The sequence below is a fragment of the Bos mutus genome, chromosome 1, assembly GCF_027580195.1.
Source record: "Bos mutus isolate GX-2022 chromosome 1, NWIPB_WYAK_1.1, whole genome shotgun sequence".
NCBI classification, from domain to species: domain Eukaryota; kingdom Metazoa; phylum Chordata; class Mammalia; order Artiodactyla; family Bovidae; genus Bos; species Bos mutus.
In genome coordinates, this window is record NC_091617.1 from 49,745,776 (window position 1) to 49,758,645 (window position 12,870).

A 12,870-nucleotide genomic window follows, 5' to 3' on the forward strand; every position below is an offset into this window, starting at 1 on the left:
TTTGATCTCTGGTTTCTCTGCCTTTTCTAAAACCAGCTTGAACATCAGGAAGTTCACGGTTCACATATTGCTGAAGCCTGCCTTGGAGAATTTTGAGCATTACTTTACTAGCGTGTGAGATTAGTGCAATTGTGTGGTAGTTTGAGCATTCTTTGGCATTGCCTTTCTTTGGGATTGGAATGAAAACTGACCTTTTCCAGTCCCATGGCCACTGCTGAGTTTTCCACATTTGCTGGCATAGTGAGTGCAGTACTTTCACAGCATCATCTTTCAGGATTTGGAATAGCTCAACTGGAATTCCATCACCTCCACTAGCTTTGTTCATAGTGATGCTTTCTAAGGCCCACTTGACTTCACATTCCAGGATGTCTGGCTCAAGGTGAGTGATCACACCATCATGATTATCTGGGTCGTGAAGATCTTTTTCGTACAGTTCTTCTGTGTACTCTTGCCATCTCTTCTTAATATCTTCTGCTTCTGATAGGTCCATACCATTTCTGTCCTTTATCGAGCTCATCTTTGCATGAAATGTTCCTTTGGTATCTCTGATTTTCTTGAAGAGATCCCTAGTCTTTCCCATTCTGTTGTTTTCCTCTATTTCTTTGCATTGATCGCTGAAGAAGGCTTTCTTATTTCTTCTTGCTATTCTTTGGAACTCTGCATTCAGATGTTTATATCTTTCCTTTTCTCCTTTGCTTTTCGCTTCTCTTCTTTTCACAGCTATTTGTAAGGCCTCCCCAGACAGCCATTTTGCTTTTTTGCATTTCTTTTCCATGGGAATGGTCTTGATCCCTGTCTCCTGCGCAATGTCACAAACCTCATTCCATAGTTCATCAGGTACTCTATCTATCAGATCTAGGCCCTTAAATCTATTTCTCACTTCTACTGTATAATCATAAGGGATTTGATTTAGGTCAAGATCCCACATATCACCAAGCAACTTAGCCTGTGCACCACAATTATTGACCTTGTGCTCTAGAGTCCAGGAGTCACAACTACTGAGTCTTTGTGCCTCAACTACTGAAGCCCTAGCACCTAGACCCTGTCTGCAACAAGAGAGGCCACTGCAATAAGAAGCCTGAGCACAACTAGAGAGTACCCTTTGCTGACCACAATCAGAGGAAAGCCCATGTAGCAGTGAAGACCCAGCACAGCCAAAAGTGAATTAAAAAAAACCCAAAAAATGAAAAAAACAAAGCTACCTAGTCATTCTGTGAGGCCCATTTAACTTAAATAGAAAAATCAGATATGTAAGTAGGAGAAAACAAAATTACTCATCAATCTTTCTTATGAATATGGAAAAATACTAGTAAATGAACCCAGCTATGAATTAAAATATTAGTGTGTCCTGATAAGATTAAGATCATTTCAGAACAATGTGTTAATACAGTAATCTCTTAGCAAGTCAATATCATATGATTATTTCAATACATGCAAAAAAGAGTTGATAAAATTTAATACTTTTTCAAGATTTTTAGTCTATTAAGTGAATAAATAGGAATACATAGACTAATTAATAGGTAAGTGAAGTGAAGTGAAGTTGCTCAGTTGTGTCCAACTGTTTGCAACCCCGTGGACTGTAGCCCATGGGATTCTCCAGGCAAGAATACTGGAGTGGGTTGCCAGTTCCTTCTCCAGGGGATCTTCCCGACCCAGGATCGAACCCAGGTCTCTGGCATTTCAGGCAGACACTTTAACCTCTGAGCCACCAAGGAAGCCCAATTAATAGGTAAACAATGTCTTAAATAACTTCTCCAACAAATTAATAATCACTGTAATTGACAAAGTCTTGGATCTAGACAAAAATTATCTAAGTCAAAATTGAGAAACAGGAAGCAGAGAAAAAGGACATGATCCATCCCCTAACTGTGCATGCTAAGTCGCTTCAGTGGTGTTTGACTCTTTGCCACCCTACTGAATGCAGCCCACCAGGCTCCTCTTTCCATGGGATTCTCCAGGCAAGAATACTGGTGTAGGTAGTCATGTCGTCCAGGGGATCTTCCTGACCTAGGGATCAAACCTGTGTCTCTTATGTCTTCTGTTTTGGCAGGCAGATTCTTTACCACTAGCACCACCTGGGAAGCCCCATTTTAAAGCCTCAATATTAAGTAATATTTAATTTAGACAAGAGTCAGCAAAAAGAGTCTAAAATGAGAAAATCCATTTGGTACAATGTATGAAAGGTGACAATACAAAAATCACAGAATGATGAGCTCCTCAGTAATTGCTGCTGGGTCAACTGGTTTCCCTGGTAACTCAGTCAGTGAAGAATCAACCCGCAATGCAGGAGACTGAGGTTCAAACCCTGGGTTGGGAAGATACCCTGGAGAAGGAAATGGCAACCCACTCCAGTATTTTTACCTGGAAAATCCCATGGATAAAGGAGCCTGGTAGGCTACCGTCCATGGGGTCACAAGAGTCGGACACGACTTAGTGACTAAAGCACCACCAACTGGCTTTGCATAAGGTAAGAGCATACTAGGATTCCCTGTCACATACTGTACATATCAAAGTAATCTTGTGTGATCTAAGACCTAAGATAAAAAGCAAAATTATCTTTCTTATGTGGAAGGGAATAATTTCTTAAATAAGATAATATCTTTCTTAAGAATTTCTTAAAGTAGTCATGAAGTAAAGATAAATTCAACACATAGCACTCAAAGGTATAAGAAGAGAATTTCTCACATCCGCAACTAAGATGAGGTAACTATAATGATAAAAGATATCCATAAAAGTGAATAAGAAAGAAATATTAAGCATTCTAGTAAACAAGTAGACAATATATGTGGAAAGAAATTCAGAGAAGAGCAAACGAATATTAAAAAAAAAGTTTGAAATAATGCTCAATCTTATTACTAATCCAGAGAATAAAATTTAGACAGAAATGAAGGATTCTTTTATACCAATAATAATGGGAAATTTTAAAAATTTTGACCTAAGTAGAATTGAGAATGTGAGTAAATAAAAATTCTAATATCCTGGGGAAAGTATACAGTCTAAAGATCACTTTACAGTTTGATGATATAAAGATGAAGATGCTTCTCTCTGTGCTTAGTGGTTCTCCTCATACATCCACATACTAGAGGCCCTTCCACACATCTCATAAGGTTTCAAATCAGATAGAACTGGACATGGAACAACAGACTGGTTCCAAATAGGAAAAGGAGTACGTCAAGGCTGTATATTGTCACCCTGCTTATTTAACTTATATGCAGAGTACATCATGAGAAACGCTGGACTGGAAGAAGCACAAGCTGGAATCAAGATTGCCGGGAGAAATATCAATAACCTCAGATACGCAGAGGACACCACCCTTATGGCAGAAAGTGAAGAGGAACTAAAAAGCCTCTTGGTGAAAGTGAAAGTGGAGAGTGAAAAAGTTGGCTTAAAGCTCAACGCTCAGAAAACGAAGATTATGGCATCCGGTCCCACCGCTTCATGGAAAATAGATGGGAAAACAGTGGAAACAGTGGCTGACTTTATTTTTTGGGGCTCCAAAATCACAGCAGATGGTGACTGCAGCCATGAAATTAAAAGACGCTTACTCCTTGGAAGTAAAGTTATGACCAACTTAGACAGCATATTGAAAAGCAGAGACATTACTTTGCCAACAAAGGTCTGTCTAGTCAAGGCTATGGTTTTTCCTGTGCTCATGTATAGATGTGAGAGTTGGACTGTGAAGAAGGCTGAGTGCCAAAGAATTGATGCTTTTGAAATGTGGTGTTGGAGAAGACTCTTGAGAGTCTCTTGGACTGCAAGGAGATCCAACCAGTCCATTCTGAAGGAGATCAGCCCTGGGATTCCTTTGGAGGGAATGATGCTGAAGCTGAAACTCCAGTACTTTGACCACCTCATCAGAAGAGTTGACTCATTGGAAAAGACTCTGATGCTGGGTGGGATTGGGGGCAGGAGGAGAAGGGGACAACAGAGGATGAGATGGCTGGATGGCATCACTGACTCCACGGACGTGAGTCTGAGTGAACTCCGGGAGTTGGTGATGGACAGGGAGGCCTGGCATGCTGCGATTCATGGGGTCGCAAAGAGTTGGACACGACTGAGCGACTGAACTGAACTGAACTGAATAGTGAAATGCCAGAAACTCATAAATCAATATCAAAAGGAGAATGAGTGATAAAATGTATATTCTTACAGGTGACATATATCAACATGAAAGTGAAAAGTGAAAGTGAAGTTGCTCAGTCGCGTCCGACCCTTTGCGACCCTGTGGACTGTAGCCCACCAGGCTCCTCCGTCCATGGGATTCTCCAGGCAAGAATACTGGAGTGGGTTGCCATGCCCTCCTCCAGGGGATCTTTCAATGGGTTTCAAAAATGTAATATGGAGTGAAAAAGAAAACCAAGTTGCAAATGATACCACACAACGTTAGCACTTTTGGAAATTTGAAATATGCAGTGTTTTGATAGTGACAATATATGTGTGATATAAAAAGGAAAAAGCATCAATTGATTGGATACACAAAGTTTTGATGGTGGTGGCCTCTGGATAGTTCAGGGATAAGTAGAGTGATGAAGACCAAATGCATTCTTAATAATTTCATTTCTTTTGTGGAAATATGTCAAAGCCAATATGAGAGAATAAACACTTTTCATCCTATATTGTGGATGTATGCATGTGTGTTATTTTATTAACCTTTTTGAGTCTTAAAATTTTTTCAAGACCTGAAACAATGAACTACACTTTTCCAAGATGGTGAGCTTGCCGTCAGTCAGTGTGTGTGTGTGTGACTTTGTATGTGTGTGTGTTCAGTTGCTAGGTTGTGTCTGACTCTTTGTGACCGCATGGATTGCAGCATGCCAGGCTTCCCTGTCCTTCACAATCTACCAAAGTTTGCTCAGATTCATGTCCATTGAATGGATGGTGCTATCTAACCATCTCATCCTCCATTGCTCCCTTCTCTGTTTGCCTTCAATCTTTCCCAGCATCAGGGTCTTTTCCAATGAGTTGGTTCTTTGCATCAGGTGGCCAAAGAATCCAATGAATATCCTGGGTTGATTTTCTTTAGGATTGACTGGTTTGATCTCTTTGCAGTCCAATAGGACTCTCAAGAGTCTTCTCCAGCACCACAGTTTGAAAGCATCAATTCTTCAGCACTCAGCCTTTTTTAAGGGGCTTCCCTGATAGCTCAGTTTGGTAAAGAATCCACCTGCAATGCAGGAGTCCCTGGTTTGATTCCTGGGTCAGGAAGACCTGCAGGAGAATGGGTAGGCAACCCACTCCAGTATTCTTGGGCTTCCCCTTTGGCTCAGCTGGTAAAGAATATGCCTGCAATGTGGGAGACCTGGGTTTGATCCCTGGGTTGGGAAGATTCCCTGGAGAAGGGAAAGGCTACCCACTCCAGTATTCTGGCCTGGTGAATTCCATGGAATGTATAATCCATGGGGTCACAAAGAGTCGGACATGACTGAGTGACTTTCAGCCTTTTTTATGGTCCAGTTCTTACATTCATACATGACTACTGGAAAAGCCATAGCTTTGACCTTATGGACCTTGATTGGCAAAATGATGTCTTTGCTTTCAGTATGCTGTCTAGGTTTGTCATAGTTTTCCTTCTAAGGAGAAAGTGTCTTTTAATTTCATTTCTGCAGTCACTGTCTGCAGTGATCTTGGAGCCCAAGAAAATAAAATCTGTCATCCAGGGCACTCTTTAATTGTATCTCATGCCTTATTATTATTATTATTATTATTTTAATTCCTTTGGTTCCAAGGAAGAGGAATTTTTCCTAAATAGTCCTGGCTTTTTGGCCTAATTTTTACTGTGCCTGACTTGATTATAATTTAACCTCTTCTCCTCTAGCTTTTTGGAGTCAATGGCTTGCAGTATACATGCATTCTTTGTTCTCCCTATAATCTTCCTAGATTGCTAAAGCAGCCTTTAAATTTGGATGGTATAGTAGGTCCCATTTATTTATTTTTGTTTTTATTTTCATTACTCTCAGAGGTAGATTGGAAAAGATTTTGCTGTGAATTATGACAGAGTGTTCTGCCAATATTTCCCTCTCAGAGTTTTAAAAGCTTTTGCATAACAAAGGAAACAATAGAGAAAATGAAAAGACAACCATAGGAGAGGGAGAAAATATTTGCAAATGAAGCAACTGAAAAGAGTATACAAACAGCTCATGCAGCTCAATTAAAAAAAATCTCCAAAATAGGCAGAAGATCTAAACAGACATTTCTGTTTAGAGAAGAGGTGCTCAATGCTCAGTTGCCAGTTGTGTCTGACTCTATTGTGACCTCATAGACTGTAGCCTTCCAGGCTCCTCTATCTGTGGGGTTTCCCAGGCAAGAATACTGGAGTGGGTTGCCATTTCCTTCTAAAAAGCACATGAAAAAGAGCTTCCATATCACAAATGAAGTATCATCTCATATTGGTCAAAATGGCCGTTATCAAGAAATCTGCAAACAATAAATGCTGGAGAGGGTATGGAGAAGCAGGAATAAGGAAAGTATGACCAACCTAGACAGTGTATTAAAAACCAGAGACATTACTTTGTCAACAAAGGTCCGTCTAGTCAAGGCTATGGTTTTTCCAGAGGTCATGTATGCATGTGAGAACTGGACCATAAAAAAAGGCTGAGCACTGAAGAACTGATGCTTTTGAACAGTGGTGTTGGAGAAGACTCTTGAGAGTCCCTTGGACTGCAAGGAGATCCAACTTGTCCATCCTAAAGGAGATCAGTCCTGAGTGTTCATTGGAAGGATTGATGTTGAAGCTGAAACTCCAATACTTTGACCACCTGATGTGAAGAGCTGACTCACTGGAAAAGACCCTGATGCTGGGAAAGATTGAGGGCAGGAGGAGAGGGGGACGACAGAGGATGAGATGACTGGATGGCATCACTGACTCAATGGACATGGGTTTGGGTGGGATCTGGGAGTTGGTGATGGACAGGGAGGCCTGGCATGCTGCAGTTCATGGGATCACAGAGAGTTCGACACGAGTGAGTGACTGAACTGACTTATGCTGTTTGTGGGAATGTAAATTAGTGCAGCCAATATGTAGAACACTGTGGATGTTCTTTAAAAAACTAAAAATAGAGCTAACATATGACCTAGCAATCCTCAGATCAGATCAGTCACTCAGTCATGTCTGACTCTTTGCGACCCCATGAATCGCAGCACGCCAGGCCTCCCTGTCCAACACCAACTCCCAGAGTTCACTCAGACTCATGTCCTTCGAGTCAGTGATGCCATCCAGCCATCTCATCTTCTGTCGTCCCCTTCTCCTCTTGCCCCTAATCCCTCCCAGCATCAGAGTCTTTTCCAATGAGTCAACTTTTCGCATGAAGTGGCCAAAGTACTGGAGTTTCAGCCTTAGCATCATTCCTTCCAAAGAAATCCCAGGGCTGATCTCCTTCAGAATGGACTGGTTGGATCTCCTTGCAGTCCAAGGGACTCTCAAGAGTCTTCTCCAACACCACAGTTCAAAAGCATCAATTCTTCGGCACTCAGCCTTCTTCACAGTCCAACTCTCACATCTATACATGAGCACAGGAGAAACCATAGCCTTGACTAGACGAACCTTTGTTGGCAAAGTAATGTCTCTGCTTTTCAATATGCTATCTAGGTTGGTCATAACTTTCCTTCCAAGGAGTAAGCGTCTTTTAATTTCATGGCTGCAGTCACCATCTGCAGTGATTCTGGAGCCCAGAAAAATAAAGTCTGACACTGTTTCCACTGTTTCCCCATCTATTTCCCATGAAGTGATGGGACCGGATGCCATGATCTTCGTTTTCTGAATGTTGAGCTTTAAGCCAACTTTTTCACTCTCCTCTTTCACTTTCATCAAGAGGCTTTTTATTCCTCTTCACTTTCTGCCATAAGGGTGGTGTCATCTGCATATCTGAGGTTATTGATATTTCTGCCAGAAATCTTGATTCCAGCTTGTGCTTCTTCCAGTCCAGCGTTTCTCATGATGTACTCTGCATATAAGTTAAATAAGCAGGGTGACAATATACAGCCTTGACGTACTCCTTTTCCTATTTGGAACCAGTCTGTTGTTCCATGTCCAGTTCCAACTGTTGCCTCCTGACCTGCATACAAATTTCTCAAGAGGCAGATCAGGTGGTCTGGTATTCCCACCTCTTTCAGAATTTTCCACAGTTTATTGTGATCCACACAGTCAAAGACTTTGGCATAGTCAATAAAGCAGAAGTAGATGTTTTTCTGGAAATCCTACTCCTGGGCAAATACCCAGAGAAAACTATAATTGGAAAAGGTATATGCACCCCAATGTTCACTGCAACACTACCTGAGCCAGGACATGGAAGCAACCTAAATGTCCATCAACAGAGAAAATGGATAAAGAAAATGTGGATTTAAAATGGAAGAGCACTCGGCCATAGAAAGAACAAAATAATACCATTTGTAGCAACATGGATGGACCTAGAGATTGTCATACTGAGTAAAGTAACACAGACAAAGACAAATATCATATGATATCACTTGTATGTAAAATCTTAAAAAAGGGCAAAAATGAATGTATATACAAAACAGAAATAGCATTACAGATTGTAAACTAACTTATGGTTAACAGGGGATAAGAAGGGAGGGATAAATTGGAAGATTGGATTGATATATACATAGTATTATAAGTAAAACATAACTATTAAGGACCTACAGTATAGCACAGCGAACACTACTCAATACTCTGTAAGGGCCTATGTGGGAAAAGAATCTAAAAATGAATATATATATATATATGTGTGTGTGTGTGTGTGTGTGTGTGTGTGTGTGTGTGTGTCTGTAACTGAATTATAATTTTTTTTTTAAATTTGGAAGATGCACAGGAATATTTCCTTTCAGGCTTAGGATCAGAAATTTTATATTAACAAGGGAAAATGGTGGCACAATGGCAGTCTGACCTCAGTTGTTTTTTTTTTTTTAATTCTCAGGTATTAGATATTTTGGTGGCCTAACAGAACCTGAGTACAGCACATAGAATGAAGAAAATAGCCACATATTCAGGAAGCAGTATAAGGATACTTATGCTAACAGACTGGATCAAAACTGGGAATTCAGTACATCAAGGCTGTATATTGTCACCCTGCTTACTTAACATATGCAGAGTACATCACATGAAATGCCAGGCTGGATGAAGTACAAGCTGGAATCAAGATTGCCAGGAAAAATATCAATAATCTCAGAAATGCAGATGACACCACCCTTATGACAGAAAGTGAAGAGGAACTAAAGAGCCTCTTGAAGAAAGTGAAAGAGGAGAGTGAAAAGCTGGCTTGAAACTCAACGTTCAAAAAACTAAGATCATGGTATCTGGTCCCATCACTTCATGGCAAATAGATGGGGAAACAATTGAAATAGTGACAGGCTTTATTTTATTGGGCTCCAAAAGTACTGTGGATGGTGACTGCAGCAATGAAACTAAAAGACGCTTGCTCCTTGGAATGAAAGCAATGACAAAACTAAACAGTATATTAAAAAGCAGAGACATTACTTTGCCAACAAAGTAAAGTGTATGTAGTCAAAGCCATGGTTTTTCCAGAAGTCATGTACGCATGTGAGAACTGGACCATAAAAAAAGGCTGAGTGCCAAAGAATTGATGCTTTTGAACTGTGGTGTTGGGGAAGACTCTTGAGAGTCCCTTGGACTGCAAGGAGATCCAACTAGTCAATCATAAAGGAAATTAGTCCTGAATATTCATTGGAAGGACTAACATGGAAGCTGAAGCTCCAATACTTTGGCCACCTGATGCGAAGAGTCAACTCATTGGAAAAGATCCTTATGTTGGGAAAGACTGAAGGCACGAGGAGAAGGGGACAACCGAGGATGAGATGGTTGGATGGCATTGCTAACTCAGTGGACATGGGTTTGAGCAAGCTCGGGGAGATGGTGAAAGACAGGGAAACTTGGCAGGCTGCAGTCCATGGAGTTGCAAAGAGTCAGACATGACTGAGTGACTGAATGACAACAAATGCTGAAAGTAATTTGTATTCAGTTTTAAAAAGAGTCTCAATGCTGTTGGGAAGGAAGATAAGGTGTTTTGGGCTAAAAATAATTTTCTTCCAGGTCTGTAAAGAGTATTAATATCCATACATGTTTCAAGTTCTTTATAATTTTTTGAGGATTGCAGTAACTTATATTCCTATGCATTTTGATTAGCACAAATGGAAACACTCAAGATTTAGGTAATTAGGCCCTATACATTAGATAATGACTTTCTCTACATAATACATTTTTACTTTGTAAACATTCTATTAAAAAGTAAAAAAGTGGCAGATGTTAGAATAGTTTCCAGTAATTAGATTTGATCTAAATATTCTGGTATGCCAAATTTTGATATGATATTTGGAAACATTCTAATGAATGTATAAGATTTTTGTCATTTTTTGTCTGTTTATGGTAATGCTAGAAATATCTAAAGCAATGGAGTTATTTTAAAAACTGTATTCCAGAAGAACAAACATATCTTTTTTTTGTTTAAAAATTCTGCTTTTAGGATAATACAATTTGGGGATTTTTTTTCCTTTTCTTTTTCTTTTTGAGTATTCACATTAAAAAAAATTTATTTTTAATTGGAGGATAATTGCTTTACAATATTGTGTTGGTTTCTGCCATACATCAACATGAATAAGCCATAAATATATATATATAGGTATATTATATATATAAATATATTTTTATATATATGTATATTTATAATATATATAAATGTATATTTATCATATACATATATAAATAATGTATATATATTATATATACCTTCCCTCTTGAACACCCCCTCCCACCCTTCATCCTACTCTTGGTTGTCAGAGAGCTCGGGGTGACAGGTGAGCTCCCTGTGTTATACAGCCATTTCTACTAGCTATCTATTCGACTCTAATGTATATGTTTCAGTGCTACTCTCTCAATTTGTCTGACCCTCTCCTTCCCCCATTTGGGGATTTCTGTTTTAGCTCCACTGCCTGCCTCCCAAACAAAGATAAGGCCTATAACTGCCTTCTCTCATTCACACAGGGACAATTAGTTTAAGCTACCAGAGAGTCCTTTGCCACACAATTTAAATGATCAGTGTGAAGAACTTTACAGTAGTATTTTTAGATAGTTCTTCGTTTTCCTAAACTACAGCCATTTTCTACAAGATAGCGACACATTAAGCCAGTGGTAAATATTTTTCAACTGTGACATACACAGATGATAATGTTGATGAACATAAAAACTTGGTGTTTCCTCATCTACCCCATCATGCTCCCAGAGTGTCCTAGTAACACTGCCCCTCCAGTGCCCCAGTAATGCTACCTGAAAACCGTTGTGTTTGGGACAGAGAGAGCCTGGAGACCCCTGTGCTTTCAGAACCAGCACCCCCCTCCTTGCCCACACAGGCCAGGCTATGAACACAGCTGAGGAGAGCTCTGCATGTGAGGGAGCGGGAAACAGAGTCAGACATGACTGAGCATCTGACATGCACTGTCTCCTTTACTGGTGCCTTTGCTCAGCTCTCCAATCTGGCTGGAGTCCACGTCGAACTCCAAGGCCTACATACTTCGCAGACTGTTATACCCTTAGATCTCTCTATACCCTACCATATTTACTTTCAGACTGGGATAGATTGTTACTCTGATAACACACTCAGAGTTGTGGGGGGCAATAGCTCTTGATATGAATCCTGACCAATGGGGAAAGGGAGATGCAAGGGAACAGGGCACATAAAGATTCCCTTATCTCTCCCTTTCATGGACGGCTCCAATGGATGTTTTCTCCTTGCAGACTTTCCAGAGAAGGCTCACATACTGAGTAAAACATCTGCCAGATGACTGACCTCATCTCTCTATACAGTGTGCGTCCTAGCTCTCATTACATCAGGAGCACCATTCCTTGTCTCATCTCTCTCAATTTCTTCATCTTCACTGCCCTGACTTTCACTTACTAACAAACTATAAGCATTTTAACCCCTTTCTCAGGCTTTATTTTCTGATAGCCTAGGACAAAGACAGATACGGTTAATATCCATGATATTAACTACAAAATATATATTTTGTGGAGGTCAGAAGGAAATCAATGAGAAACTTTCAAGGTGAAATAAAGAAGATATCATATTCATTTCAGGGCACCCTTCGGTTTTGATCACGTGTTTAGGAAAAATGATGTTCAATCAGAGTTTAATGAGCTATAACATCTTTTTTTCAGCTCCCTTTACTAATGGGCATTCTTTGATTTTTCACCTGAGATTACATGTTATTATTTGTTGTTTTCTTAATAAAAATGAAGAGTCTATGGTTACTGTAACTATGGTCAACAAATTCAAAACTAAATATATTAAAAAATGAATGAAAATACCTGAAATGGAAATTTTAGAAATAAAATTACATTTTCTGAAAAAAAAAAAAAAAAACTCTAGATAGACAAGATAGTCAAATGAACATGCTGGATGGAAAAGTAAATGATCTATAAAAAATAGAACTAGAAATTATCCAAGGTAAAAAAATAGAACAAATATTTTTAAAAAGTAAATAGAGTCTCAAACACCTGTTTCAGAAGTCAGGAAATTATGGTCCATGGGCCAAATCAACCTGCAAGCTAAGAATTCAGTTCAGTTCAGTTCAGTCACTGCATCATTTCTGACTCTTTGCAACCCCATGGACCACAGCATGCCAGGCTTCCCTGTCCATCACCAACTCCCAGAGCTTGCTCAAACTCATGTCCATCAAATACTATGTTCTTCATTTCCTGCTGAGCCTTCAATGGCAGCACCTTTAAAATCCATATTCCTTTTTATAGTATTTTCAATATAGTATAGGCTCTTTTTTTTAATAGCATAGTTTTTTATGTGTTATGAATCTTCAGTTCAGTTCGTTTAGTTGCTCAGTCATGTCTGACTCTTTGCTAGCCCATGA